Source organism: Manis javanica, chromosome 6 (assembly GCF_040802235.1).
Source record: "Manis javanica isolate MJ-LG chromosome 6, MJ_LKY, whole genome shotgun sequence".
Lineage (NCBI taxonomy): Eukaryota > Metazoa > Chordata > Mammalia > Pholidota > Manidae > Manis > Manis javanica.
The window spans coordinates 78926544-78940106 of NC_133161.1; the positions used below are offsets into that span (position 1 = coordinate 78926544).

General features: G+C 35.1%; 1 protein-coding gene across 4 annotated transcripts in view; it reads left to right on the forward strand.

Moving 5' to 3' along the window:
* The first annotated feature begins 1119 nt into the window (after positions 1-1119).
* SEMA3A (semaphorin 3A) overlaps positions 1120-13563 on the forward strand; it is a 442921-nt gene continuing 430477 nt past the window's right edge. For 3 of the 4 annotated variants that reach the window (XM_073238903.1, XM_073238901.1, XM_073238906.1), the window contains exon 1: positions 1120-1486. The gene's annotated coding sequence lies outside the window, so the exon portion shown is untranslated. Of the gene's footprint in view, positions 1487-5200; positions 5272-13563 lie in introns of all 4 variants that reach the window. The other variant, XM_073238902.1, reaches the window with a different exon arrangement.

Consider the following 13563-nt stretch of genomic DNA (forward strand, 5'->3'; position numbering starts at 1 on the left):
TATACCTACCAGAGAAATAAGAGTTTATTTCTAATTTTCCTATAAAAGAAATAAATGATAACAATTTTATTTTGTGCAAGTTTCTTGTACATAGAGACTGTACAACATGGTGAAGAATGAGGACTTAGAGTCAGATCGAGTGGCATCCAACTTCTAAATCAGAACAAATGTGTCACCATGTGTAGTGACCTCTCCAACTCTTTCCCTTATCTGTAAAAAAAAAAGAAGTGATAATAATAGTAATATCGACCTCATGGTGTCCTTGTAGGACTCAAAAGAGGGGATGAATATAGAGCTCTTTGCAGTTTCTGGCATGTGGCTGTTCAGTTATCATCGTCATCATTAGGAATAGTAGTAGTGCTCTGTTTAACATAGTAGCTTCCAGCAACAAGAAAACAGATCATAGACTTACGATTTGTGAAAGTTAATTATATTCATCTGGTTACTTATCCATTTTTGATCATCAAAGAATGGTGACATAGACAGTCCTCATGTTTCCATGGGTTAAGGAGCCTGAGAAAATATGTGGTACACAGAAACACCAATGGGAGGACAGTTTTCCTAACAATTGGCTTCAATGACATTTTAAAAAAATGTCCAATTGCAGAATGTCAATCTGCCTGACAGTGTAAATCTCCTTAAAGCAATTTAATTCAGATTAAAAAGATAACCATGGCTTATATAGTAGAATGAGGCTTGTTTCAAATCCGTCACGTTAACACTATCAGTAACCTATTCTGACCCATGATTGAGTAGTTTTAATTAAGTTCAGTTAGGGTAGTGGGGAAAGGGTGCTTCATTTAATCCTTCATTAATAGTGAAAGTGAATATTATAAATGTCTCTATAACTTCTGTAGCTTGAACATCTTTCTTTTTTATTGAATTTATTGTTTTCCTTGCTATAGAGCAATACCATTTGGGGAGCTCTGGCTCCCAGGAGCTTTAATGCTACCCCACTTCCAGCACTATAAAACGGAGACCTGCTGTTTTAATCACGCCTCTCTCTCCGTCAATGTTGTTTGCGCCCTGGTACAACCCATCTGCCTTGAATCTAGTGCTCCGCTGGGGCTGCACACATCTGCCAGCCAGACTACCTTCGTACACAATTACTCAATCCACCGTAAGGCTCTTAATAGGAAACAAGTGTGACAACGGCAAGCCTCTTTTTTTTCTCTCTCTCTCCTCCCTCTTAAGCCACAGAGTAAAACAGCCCTAATAGAGATGAAGCTTGATAGATCCGCCCAGGTGTAGGTGAAATGGTAGAGCCTCGAGGGTAATAGATGCGGTGCTCTCACGCTGAAGTTTAGCGCTTTGTCCTGACCGGCTCTCGAGCAGCAGTGCGATGGGCTGCTCCTTGCACAGTTGCAAAGTCAACACGCTGCTTGCCGCTCACATTTATGCCTAATCCGGAGGGCGACCTGGAGCTAGGTGAGACCAGCAGAGCAGCCCTTTTACTTCAACGTGTGGACAAAGGACAGCAGATGCAGTAAGTGGTGAATTTATCTTTCCTTCTTTTACTTGGGAATTAATTAAGTATGTTTACTCTTAGGGAATCCTCTAAAGACTGTGCACAAGTGAACTAGCAAAAAGCCTGTGTTCATAACCCTGTGGGTTTCCTCCAGTTTCGTTTTGCACAGCGCCTTGCTTCCACCACTGAGGCTTACGTACTCTGCGAGTGACTGCCTCGTTTAGAAGGTCTCAGGACTGAAATGTGGTGCTAATAATACTGCTAATTCAATCCTGTAGTTTGGCATACTACTCGCTCTTTCTGGGTAAAGTATCCTTTATTGCTTTCAGAAAATGAAGGTGGCAAGTGCTCTGCCACAGTTTTGATAACAGAAAAACATCTTTAAGAAGCACATACTCTTCTTGAAAATGGATTTCAACTTTTAAACATAACTGTGTTGTTACATCACTGTTCCCACGTGAAGGTAAAGAACTTGTTTCTAATTTTGGCTTAACAAATCCATATGCAGCTCAGTCTCTTCCCAAAGAAGTGGCTCTAAAAACTCTGAAAACAGTATTAGGTTGTAGCAACAGTGACAATGATAATGAATTTTTTGAACAAACAAACAAAATAAAACAAAAGGTCACTTGTCTAATAGCAGAGGAAAAAATATTAAAACCAGATGTAGGAAATCTCAACTCTGACTTTTCGGTCTTTCATGCTTGGTTTAAAGCAGCCTTCACATTACGTTTACTTTGCATTTACAACTTTAGATTCACCATTAAACTATGTTTGAACTTGAAGTTCAGATTTGATCTAAATACAGCCCTGTTCCTTGAGCCCCCTACTCTGATTTTTACTTGGCTACGGGGAATCTTTTTACTACTATACCGTATATCCTGAATTGTGTTAACAAGCTAACCGTGGTGGACTTTTTCAGGTGGAATGTTAGCCTATGTGAAAGAATGTGTTTGCTGTTCAAATGTATGATGTTCCATATAAGAAATAAACACATGAGACATATTCCCTTACCAAGATTCCAGTTATGATTCCTGAATTCACTCCATCAAATACTGCACAAAGATAGTCATATGAAAAAGGGATGCAATAAAAACTGTCAGTATGTCATATCTATTTGCAGTCATTGGAGGGTTTTGTTTTAATTTATGAAAAATTTTTATGAAAAATTAGTCTGGAAGGCATTGTCATCCCAAAAGACAATGAGCATATAAATCGTTACATAGGTAAAATTAGATAAAACACTGTAGCATTGTTTAAATAATTCCCCACAGGCCGATGTTTTGTTTTTGTTTTCTAGCTAGCTATTATAGATGGACATCATTGAAATTGATGGTTTAAAAGCCATGACGGTAGAATCCTGATGACTCCTTTGTGTATATTCAGAAATGAATTCGCTTGGATGAAGTTGCAGCTATGAAAGGTTAATTAATTATTGCTAGTTAAATATATTTCTTTAGGAATTGCATTTGACATTACTGATGGTGGAGTTAACGCAATTTAAAAGTCATTCTTCATGAAATACTTTAACTGACAATTGCTGGCATTGAATAGCGGTCAATGTCTACCCCCTACAGGGAGAGAATCTAATTTCACTATGCCTTCCTCAGTACAAGAATACTGCCGAGTACAGTTCACACATATGAATGTTGTAACCATGTCAATGAGTCCAACAAGAGCCCCTTAATGAAAAGGTCAGCCCTGTGATTAATAGGAAGATGGTTTCAAAGCCTGCACCTCACTTCAGCACTGCATTTAGATTTGTCTCTTTTTGATTTACTTCATTTGCCTTTCAAAGTGTAATAAAGATCAAGTAGTACTATATTGTACTTTTAAAATGCAGTATGGTTAATTTTGTAGTGATGCACTGGTTAATATATTTGGTTCAGTAAAATTAATAATTAAGTGAAAAAGTCAGTTAAGCTAATTATTGAGGGCCTAAGATGATAAATGAGAATTTTACTCTTTATCCAAATAGTTAGAATAAATGGCCTTTGCTTAGGTTTCAGTTACTTAGGTTTAAGTTAATTTAATAAACTTCAAGAGGCACTTTGCAAGTGAAGATGAAGTGACAGAGGAAAAGTTTAATATTTTGCCTAAGATTTATTGTGCTGAAAGGCTAGCTATATGCTAACAAGTAAATATACACAGGTTACTCATACAGATGGTGATTTTTCACTAACAGTGAAATTCTTTGAAAAATATAGCTAGGTAGAGATGAAGACAGTAATTGTAAACCTAGTGACATCCTCAGAGAAGCAATTTAGTCCCCTGAAAATTATAATAGTGGCTTTGTTAAAACCATTCCAATTAAAACTTATGCTGGAAAACATTATGATCAAGTCCAACTTAAAATGCAAAAAAATACTTTTGACTGGAATTAAATTTGGCTAATACCATAGGGAATTCACAAATAAGATGGTCCTTAAATAAGTTCCTTTATCTTTTGATTTATGTAAGTGTTCTGTGTCCCTGTGGCTTTATCTGTTTCAAACAAGATTACAATATGAGTAATTAATAATACAAGCAACATAAATATATATACTGTATTTATTATGCATGAAAGTTTTTGTATGCTTGGAGGAAAGTTTTTAGAAACCATAGGCAATAGTACTTATACTAAACTACATTCTCTTTTCAGTAACTTCAATTTTTTTAAACCTAAACCAACACTTATAGGATTTTAATAACTCCATTTTTACTTGTATCAAAGGAACTATTACAAACTAAGAAAGGAAGTGTGGGAAAAAAACAGTCCAATTTCATTGGCCACTCAACAAGGAGACCATACTGTCTGCTCTATAATGTGCTTCTTAGCAGGCCTTCCACCTTATCTGTGCCCTCAGCTGTAGCTACCAGGTTCTGTTCTTTTCAGGGTTCCATTTTTGCTCTGAATTGGTAACCAGATGCTTCTAAATAGAGTGCTAATGGATATTAGTTGAGCCCCCATCAAGGAACCAGACACTTCCCTGAGCATTTTGTATCCATGATTTATTTAGTCCTTATAACCCAATGAAGTAGGTACATTTCTGTTCCCATTTATAAATGTAAAAACAGAATGTTGAGGAACTTGCCCAGTGTTGCACAGTTAGTAAGCTGTGGAATTTGGGTTCAAATTAACTTTGCCTGAGGACAGCTACCCTCTCCAGCTGCTGAGCTATACTTATTCCCAACAGGCAACCTCATTACCAGTGCAAAATTGACTTAATCTCTGATCACCTCATAAGGACCACTTGAATTCTGAAAGGGATTAATAAATGGAAATAAATATAATGCCCATCAAAGCATAGTTAAATGCCAGTGAGAATGACCTCACTTCAAATTTCATTATCACTCAGCCTTCACAAACCTACTACTTTCAGCAGTTTTACTAGAGGTAGAGAAGGAATTGCAGTTACATCCCAGGTATTTGGGGAAGAATGAGTCCTTTCACCTTCACTCGGTTACTAAATTTCCATTCCTATTAAAATATTAAGTGTCTGAGAAGAGTTTGTCTCCTGAGCATATTTCCAGCCAAGCTGCTGCTGATATTAACAGGGCGACTCTCATCAGGGTGGCCTCCCATGGAGTCACCCAGGCAGTCCCACCTCCAAGGCCGTGAAGAGAGTGAGCTGTCAGTCATCCACCCCTCAAGATTTTCAGGCCTCAGTTACTCAATAGGACTATCTACATGTTTTTTTAAGAGAATGCTAACTGAATTTTCCCTTCATCTGTGGGTATGTTTTTGTCACACAGACATCTCCTGGAAAACACCTATTTGAAAGATTTCACTTCAAATACAGATTTTCTAAGGACCTGCATCTGTGGTATGTCTTATCTGCTAAAACACTTTCTCCCCAAGACAGACATTCATCAAAATGATTGAGAACATTCTTTATAGAGAGATCAAAAACAAAATATTTATGGTAAGAAAACCCTTTCATTTCATAATATAACTTGTATCATTATAGGCTTGTGTAGTCTCTCCCAGATAAGAGAATATTCAGTTTAAAGGGGGTTTTTTAAAAAAATTAAACAACCCGTATCATCATAATTTTTAAGCAGACTTCAGTTACTTTTATAAAACACAAGCAGATATATGCAAGGCAAATGAAATGAACATGAGGTAATTACTTCAAAATTTTAGCAACCCCAATCCATTTTTATGGGTTGGTATAAATGTTACTTTATTTCTCACATAACCTTTGCTTCTGTTGAAAGATATTTAGTAAAGATATTTAAATGTTTTTGGCAGTTATAAAACCATAGACTATTCTTATACAAAAGAAGATACAGATGAAAACAAGTAATTTTTTTCAAACTAATCTCAAGATCCTGGAAGAATTAATCTATGGTGACAGGATCTGAAAGCTCTAAATACCTTGAGGATTGATGATTACTTAAAAACAGTGGTCGAAGACTTCCTCTATCACTATCATTACTCAGAGAGCTCAGCAGGCTAGCTTCTTGAAGTTAAATCTTATCCTCATAAGATTTATCTTTTTGAATTATCCAGAAACTACTTCATTTTCATTTGCAGGCTCATCTTATGTGGGACAGTCTCTTCATTACCGAGACACTCTCTCTCTCTCTCTCTCTCCCCCACCCCCCAACCCCTTACCTGACTCATTCTAAGCCTTCCAGCAGGGTCTCAGTCTACAATTAATTCTGATTCTGATTACTACTGGATCATGTTCTGGGGAATGAGGGGAATTTTGTAGACTTAGATGTTGTGCTGGTGGACAGCTCCAGTTATGTCTAGCAGTTGACTGTCCCTGCTCAATTCCAGTTTCATACACCCTGAAGCCCAAGCCAGCAGTTCAACAATTCAACTCATGGTCCTTTCTTTGTATGGATAGCTCTTGGTCCCAGTTCTCTGCATGAATTAGACTCCCGGTCAGCTTGGGTCTATTCCTGCAACCAATGCTCAGAATGTCATGGTTTCTACCCCTCTTAATGTAAAAGACTCTTCACTGTAGGCCCATTGAAACTTGTAACCAGTTTTGAGCAGGATATAAATTTTTAATTGTTTAAAAGGACACTTCATCGTTGTTTGTTCAGAATAAAAGTTGCAGGTGTGACTAACTTGAAAATTCAAAGAGGCATCTAATTAGCAGTCAACTTCATTTTGTTTTATTCCTTAATATTGTACATTCAAATTTGGCTGAATAGCAGAGGTATGATTAATGCTCTATTTGTACTTCCATTAAAAATTTGAGAGTTTGACCTTCTCTGTGGTCTGACATGCTGATATGTTTGAATTTCATGTTAGTTTCCTGATAAACAGTATTTTCAGTCACTCTAGACTTTATTTTCCCTATGTAAATCATATGCTTTTAATTCTGCACATACATTGTAGCATCTATAACACTATTTGATTGAGTTACAAATTTATAATTCTTCAAATGTGGAGCAATGAACATGAAGTAAAAACACTGGGGTTCAGGTCCTCTTTTTGACAATTACTAGCTTGCTTTTGAACAGTGGAAAATATCCTCTCTCTGGTATTTTGGTGATGATTTGCATGTCAAAAAACTTTGCAAAGCTCTTTGTAAGGTCACCAGGAAGAATTTTGAGAAATTTTCATAAGATAGAAAAGAGCATGAGAATGCACAGCCCTGTATGTAATGTTCTACCCAATGCACATGCCAGACTTTTAAAGGGTTTCATACATAGCACAGTACTGTATGCTTATATAATTTATGTAATATCAATTAGAGCACAATTGATATTTTCTCCCTTAGATCAAAATGTATTTCAATGATATCAGACAGAAAACTTTTAACTGATCCTGAGTGTTACTCAACAAATATGGGTCTAAATAAATAATTCTTTGGCTAAAAACTTCTCAAAACATTTCTCAGTTTGCAAATTGAGATCCTTAATGAAGGATTCATATTGGATTACTATTGCCATTTCTTGATGGATTGCCTCCCTGTCCCATTTTGAATGATTTAAGAAATTAAAGTTGGCAAAATTTTTCAGAAGCAAACATCTTTATCATATGAAGATAAATCTATACTACTGAGCCCTTGAATTAAGTTTGGTGTACCCACCCAATCACAGCTAACATTGGTTTGACACATAATGAAGAGAAATAGTTAATAGTAACAGGTATGACTTAAAATTCACATAAAACATTGACATTTATTGTCATCTTTGCTCTCAGCTACCCCTTAAGATAGTAACACTTTGATTCATTTCACTTCTTAAATGATGTTAGAATATATTTTATCACAAATTTTGTGACCAAATATTTAATTTATACGAAATGAAAATTTGAGTTAAGATTATTTCCATTTTATGGAAATATTTCCATTTTATGATATAAAAACAGGCATATGTGGGTGAATATAGAGAAGTAACATGAATTCAGTAATTACTTAAGGTCCTGTGGTTTACATTATCTCATTTAATCTTCATATCTCTAGGCAAAAGTAGATTTGTATTTCCACTTTACAGATGAGTAATGTGTTTTAGTTTCTCAATTCTTTGGATAACATTAAACCAATAAATATTTTCAGGTGACAAATATAATATTGAAAGTGATAAATATGTACAAACATGCCAGGATGCCCACATGCAGTGTAGGTTATGACAGAAACTGTTTCTATTACAGTTCCAGTCCCTTGGACTGGAATTTAAAGACTCAAACTATTTCAAGACATTATGAACCTCAAGAACAAGCATATACCTTGTAAGGACCATACCTGACAAAACTTTAGTATCGCCGTAATATTTTTATTCAAGAAAAGGTAAGAAAAAAATGTGATATCAAGTAATGGCATTTCTTTCAGGAGGGCATTTTACTTTGGCACTTTTATAACACTACAAATGCTATAGGTGGTTTTAGCATGTGGAAATGATATATATTTTATATCAAGCCTTGTCATGTTTTTAGGTATATTCGTTAATTTTTATTAACAATAATGTGATAAATAACTTCCTCTGTGTATGTAGTTTGTGTGTGAAAGTGAATATATGCATGTATGAATAAACCCTCTTTTAGCATGATTTATATTATGTATCTCACAGCAATACATTTATTAAATAAAAAGGATTTTTATTTTGCTTAAGAACTATTATCTATACTTTAAAAAAGAAATGTCATCACAGACTTTTGTTTGTACTGAAAGGAAAAAAATGTATGAATTTGAAAGCTTGTTTCCTCCCTTACCTTGGCTGTTTTATAGTGTTGAATATTTTTATTAATCATTTGCTATTCTCCACTGCTATAGGAACACTGTCTTTTTTTATTATTTAATGTGTAACTTTAACAATGAGTAGTGACTGCCAACAGCATTACACAGAGGTCTTGTAGATGGAATATGATTTTTTGATAATATTATTAGCATTATTTTAAAGATTTTGTCCATTTTGAAAGTTTTGAACTTTCCTTTTTTATTATGCCAAATTTTTTGATAATATTATTAGCATTATTTTAAAGATTTTGTCCATTTTGAAAGTTTTGAACTTTCCTTTTTTATTATGCCAAATTCCAGATATTATTTCCATTAGTATGACTTGGTATATTAGTATGACTACAGATGCATTGCCTACCTGGAGTCTTTCTAGATTCTTCTAAACAACTAGACTCACAAGACTACCATTGGCCACAGTGGCCACAAACCTACTCAGGAGATAGGGTAAGAGGAACAAGAGACCCTCAGCAGGGCAGCAAGAGGCAGTCCACTTTTAACAGCCCTTATAGAAGTCCAACAAGCTCAGGTTGCAAGCAGAGAAGATCAAAATGAGAGGCTGGGGAGGCACCTCTTCTTAAAAACCTTCTTCTCTATAGACCTGCTGTCTTTTTTATCTATGGAGGCAGTGTCTAGGGTTTCTGCAAGGGGCTTGCTCAGTGAAAATAGTCACAATACTCATCTAAGCCTGACATTAGGCTATCAGATGTTTACAATTTGCTTAGTCCTAAATTCAGTGTAACAGTCAAGGGTCACTTTCACCTTAGGCAAATTTTCCTAGTAATAGTACTAGCATTGTAATTTTTATCAGGTGTCCAGAAAGAAAGCTAGACTGTTCATAAAAGATCAAATTGTCATGAAGAAGGGGAAAACTTATTGTTAATCCTTTACCCACAGGAGGTTAACATGAAGTTTTAGATTAATTTTAAGGATTAGCATGGCATATTTCCATTCTGTATACAAAAGCCCACTGCACTGTAGTTTATGGTTATAGTTACTACACAGAGACCTGCCATGATTCATTATTTTTGCTTTGCTTCAGAACATTTTCAGCATTTCTCCTCTCTCTGTAAACTTTAAAACTATTAGATACCTGCATACCAACATTCGGAAGAGCTGAAAAAGGTCTAGATTCATGAGTTAAAAGTTCCAAGGGGATTCTGTGTCCTTTATATGAGCTAAGAAAGGTTAAGGCTACATTTTTAAAAGATTAAAACTCAGAGTCAATTATGTAATCATCTAAAATCAATAAGGCTTCACATAAAACAAACATGAAATTGCCTCCAAAGCTCAGGATACGAGTTCTGGGGCGCTACCTTTGAAATGGGAAGAGGCTAATTCATGATGCATCAGTTGTGGCCACAGATATAATGGTTCATGTGGCCACACATGACATAAGCATGCCTTAGGGGAGATACATGAATGCGACAGGAACTCAGGCTGTTCCAGAGACAAGCAGTGTAATGGGCAGATGATACCTTGTACATTCCTACAGCTGTGATCATCAGTGTTTAACGACTGACTCCAGCTATTTTCCAGCAATGGCTGTGGGCTAGGTAGGTTCAGAACATTTTGAATGCATTTACTATTGTGATTGCTAGTGCTAAGTACTGGATTTTCAAATCCCTGCTAAGAATTTGTAACAGTGATATTTAAATAAATAAACACTAAGAGACTACATGCAATTTAGATTGAGTCTACTAGTTTAGTCTTTAGGAATAGATAATAGCTATAGAAGAACTGTAAACTATGTCCACTGTCTTATGAGGAGTAAAAGTTCAGAGATTTTATTTGCCCTAAAGTCAAAATTAGCAGTATGAATATAGTATATCTAATGATACCACCTCAATATTTTACCTGTAAAATGAGAAGTTTGCAATAGATGATGTATACAGTTTCTTTTGCATCTGATTTTTTAAATGTGTACATATATTTTTTTATTTTTTGATAGTAAATATTAATCAACAGTAATACATAAAACAATTTAAAAATAAACCAGTAGAAGATATATTGCTCTTACAAGATGTGTGTTAATTTTTTTTAAAGAACCTATTTCTTCTGATATAATTTAAATGACTTAAAGTTAATCTTGTCTGAATTAATAAACTCTTGAGTAATTAAATATCCCCAAGGTACCTGAATATTGAAAAATGAGGGCATTGATTCAGTTAATTTTGCTGGCTTCTGTTAAGTGCTTATCATGAATTAAGGAATTAAAATGCACTTCATGTACTTTAAATAGATAATCATTTGCCTTTTTTCTATTAAAGATAATTTTTTATTCTGTCAATCTATAGACTCCGTAATAAAATAGAGATGGTACAATGTAATTAGCTGAAAACAGTGAATTTAATTTATCTCAAATTATATATAAGAGAAAAAAACATCATAAAACCCCATTAAGGATGATATTACTTAAAGAAAGAGAAAAACATATCACAGTTATTTCATATTCCTTTTTGAATTCAGAGCTATAAATCTTTGGAAAATTTGTCAGAAATTTCTATTAGATCTTTTATTTTATTAAACACTGCATTCTCATTTAATAGATAATAACTTTTAACATTAGCTGTGGCTGGCCTCTTACTTTGGATGAATAATATACTCTAGGAATTTTGGATTTAGTTCTTTCAACAGGACATCTCAAAATTACCTTAAAAGATCTTTGAAGTAATGCTTATTTTTAATTAAATTTGATACCAATATGTGCCCCACAGGCCATTAGTAATTGAAATACATGCAAAAGAAGATAGAGGTAATGAATATTTGAAAAGCCAGTGGATCATTGCAGATTTAGATTTGCCTTATTATCTTATGTTTTCATTGGTCAACCCCACAGTTAGGGAGGAACTTTTGCTACTTAGAAGCATGGAGAACTAGGAAATATAAAGAATAGGGTTGACACATAGCAAATTTTCAGTGTTATGAACTTTATCTTTGGAATTCTTCCATTTTCTTTATAACTTGCCCAATTCAGGAGCAATTCTCTTCCCTTCCCCCTCAACAACTGAGTCACCTCACACTCATGGTCTTCATTTTGACTTAGGATTACACTAAAACTTGCACTTCTGCCAACAGCCTTCTTTTCAGTTCAAAGAATATCTTTATTCTTTAGCACTGTTACCTCCTTCCCTGTAGAGACATATCTTGGAGATACTGTGGATTCAGTTCCAGACCAAAATTATATAGCAAATATCTCAGTAAAGTGAGTCAAATGAATTTTTTAGTTGCCCAGTACATATTAAAATTATGTTTATACTACACTGTAGTCTATTAAATGTTCAATAGCATTATGTATAAAAAAACTATACACATACCTTATTTTAAAAATACATTATCGTTAAAAATGCTAACCATCACTGGAGCTTTCAGTGAGTCATGATCTTTTGCTCTTAAAGGGTCTTGCCTCGATGTTGATGTCTGCTGACCGATCAGGGTCGTGGTTGCTGAAGGGTGGGGTAGCTGTGGCAATTTCTTAAAATAAGATGACAAAGATGTTCACTGCATTAATTGGTTCTTCCTTTCATCAACAATTTCTCTGCAGCATGCAATACTGTTTGATACCATTTTACCCACAGTAGAACTTCTTTCAAAATTGTCATCCATCCTCTCAAACCCTTCCAATGCTTTATCAACTTAATTTTATGTAATATTCTAAATCCTTTGTTATAATTCCAACAATCTTCACAGCATCTTTACCAGTAGATATGATCTCAAGAAACCACTTTCTTTGCTCATCCATAGTAGCAACTCCTTATCCATGAAAGTTTTATTATATTGCAGCAATTCAGTTACATCTTAAGGCTCCACTTCTAATTCTAGTGATATTGTTGTTTCCACCGTATCTGCAGTGACTTGCTCCACTGAAGTCTTAAACTCCTCAAAGTCATCCATCACAACTGGAATCAACTTCTTCCAATCTCCTGTTAGTGTTGATATCTTGACCTCTTCCCATGAATCACAAATGTTCTTAGTGGCACATAGAATGGTCCTTCCCAGAAAGGTCTTTACTTGACATTACCCAGATCTATAAGAGGAGTCACTATCTATGGTAGCTATAGCCTTACAAATGTATTTCTTCAGTAATAAGACTATAGAGTCAAAATTACTTACTGATCCATGGACTGCAGAATGGATATTGTTTTAGCAGACATGAAAACATTTATTTCATTGTACTTCTCCACCAGAGCTCTTGGCTGACCAGATGCACTGTCAATGAACAGTCATATTTTGAAAGAAATCTTTTTTCTGAGCAGTACGTCTCAGCAGTGGGCCTAGAATATTCAGTAAACTATGGTGTAAACAGATATGCTATTATCCAGGCTTTGTTGTCCCATTTACAGAACACAGAAAGAGTAGATTTAGCATAATTCTTAAGGGCCCTAAGAATTTTTGGAATGGTCAGTAACATTGGCCTTAACTTAAAGTTATGGGCCAATTGTACTGTCCCCTAACAACAGAGTCAGCCTGTCCTTTGAAACTGTGAAGCCATGTGTTGACGCCTCTCTAGCTGTGAAAGTCTGGATGGCATCTTCCCATAAAAGCTGTTTTGTCTACATTGGAAATCTGTTTTTAGTGTCGGCATTAATTATTTTAGCAAGATGTTTTAGATAACTTGCAACAGCTTCTACATCAGCATTTGCTGCATCACCTTGTACTTCTGTTATGGAGATGGATTCTTTCTTAAACGTCTGCTAGGTTCAAACTTTTCTTCTGAAACTGGCTCACCTCTCTTAGCTTTCATAGATGGGGAAAGAGTTAGGAACCTGCTCTGGATTAGATTTTGGCTTAAGGGAGTATTGTGGCTGGTTTGATCTTCTGTTCAGACCACCCAAACTTTACCTATCTCAGCAGTAAGACTGTTGTGCTTTCCATCATTTGTGTGCTCACTCCAGTAGCACTTTTAATTTTATTCAAGAA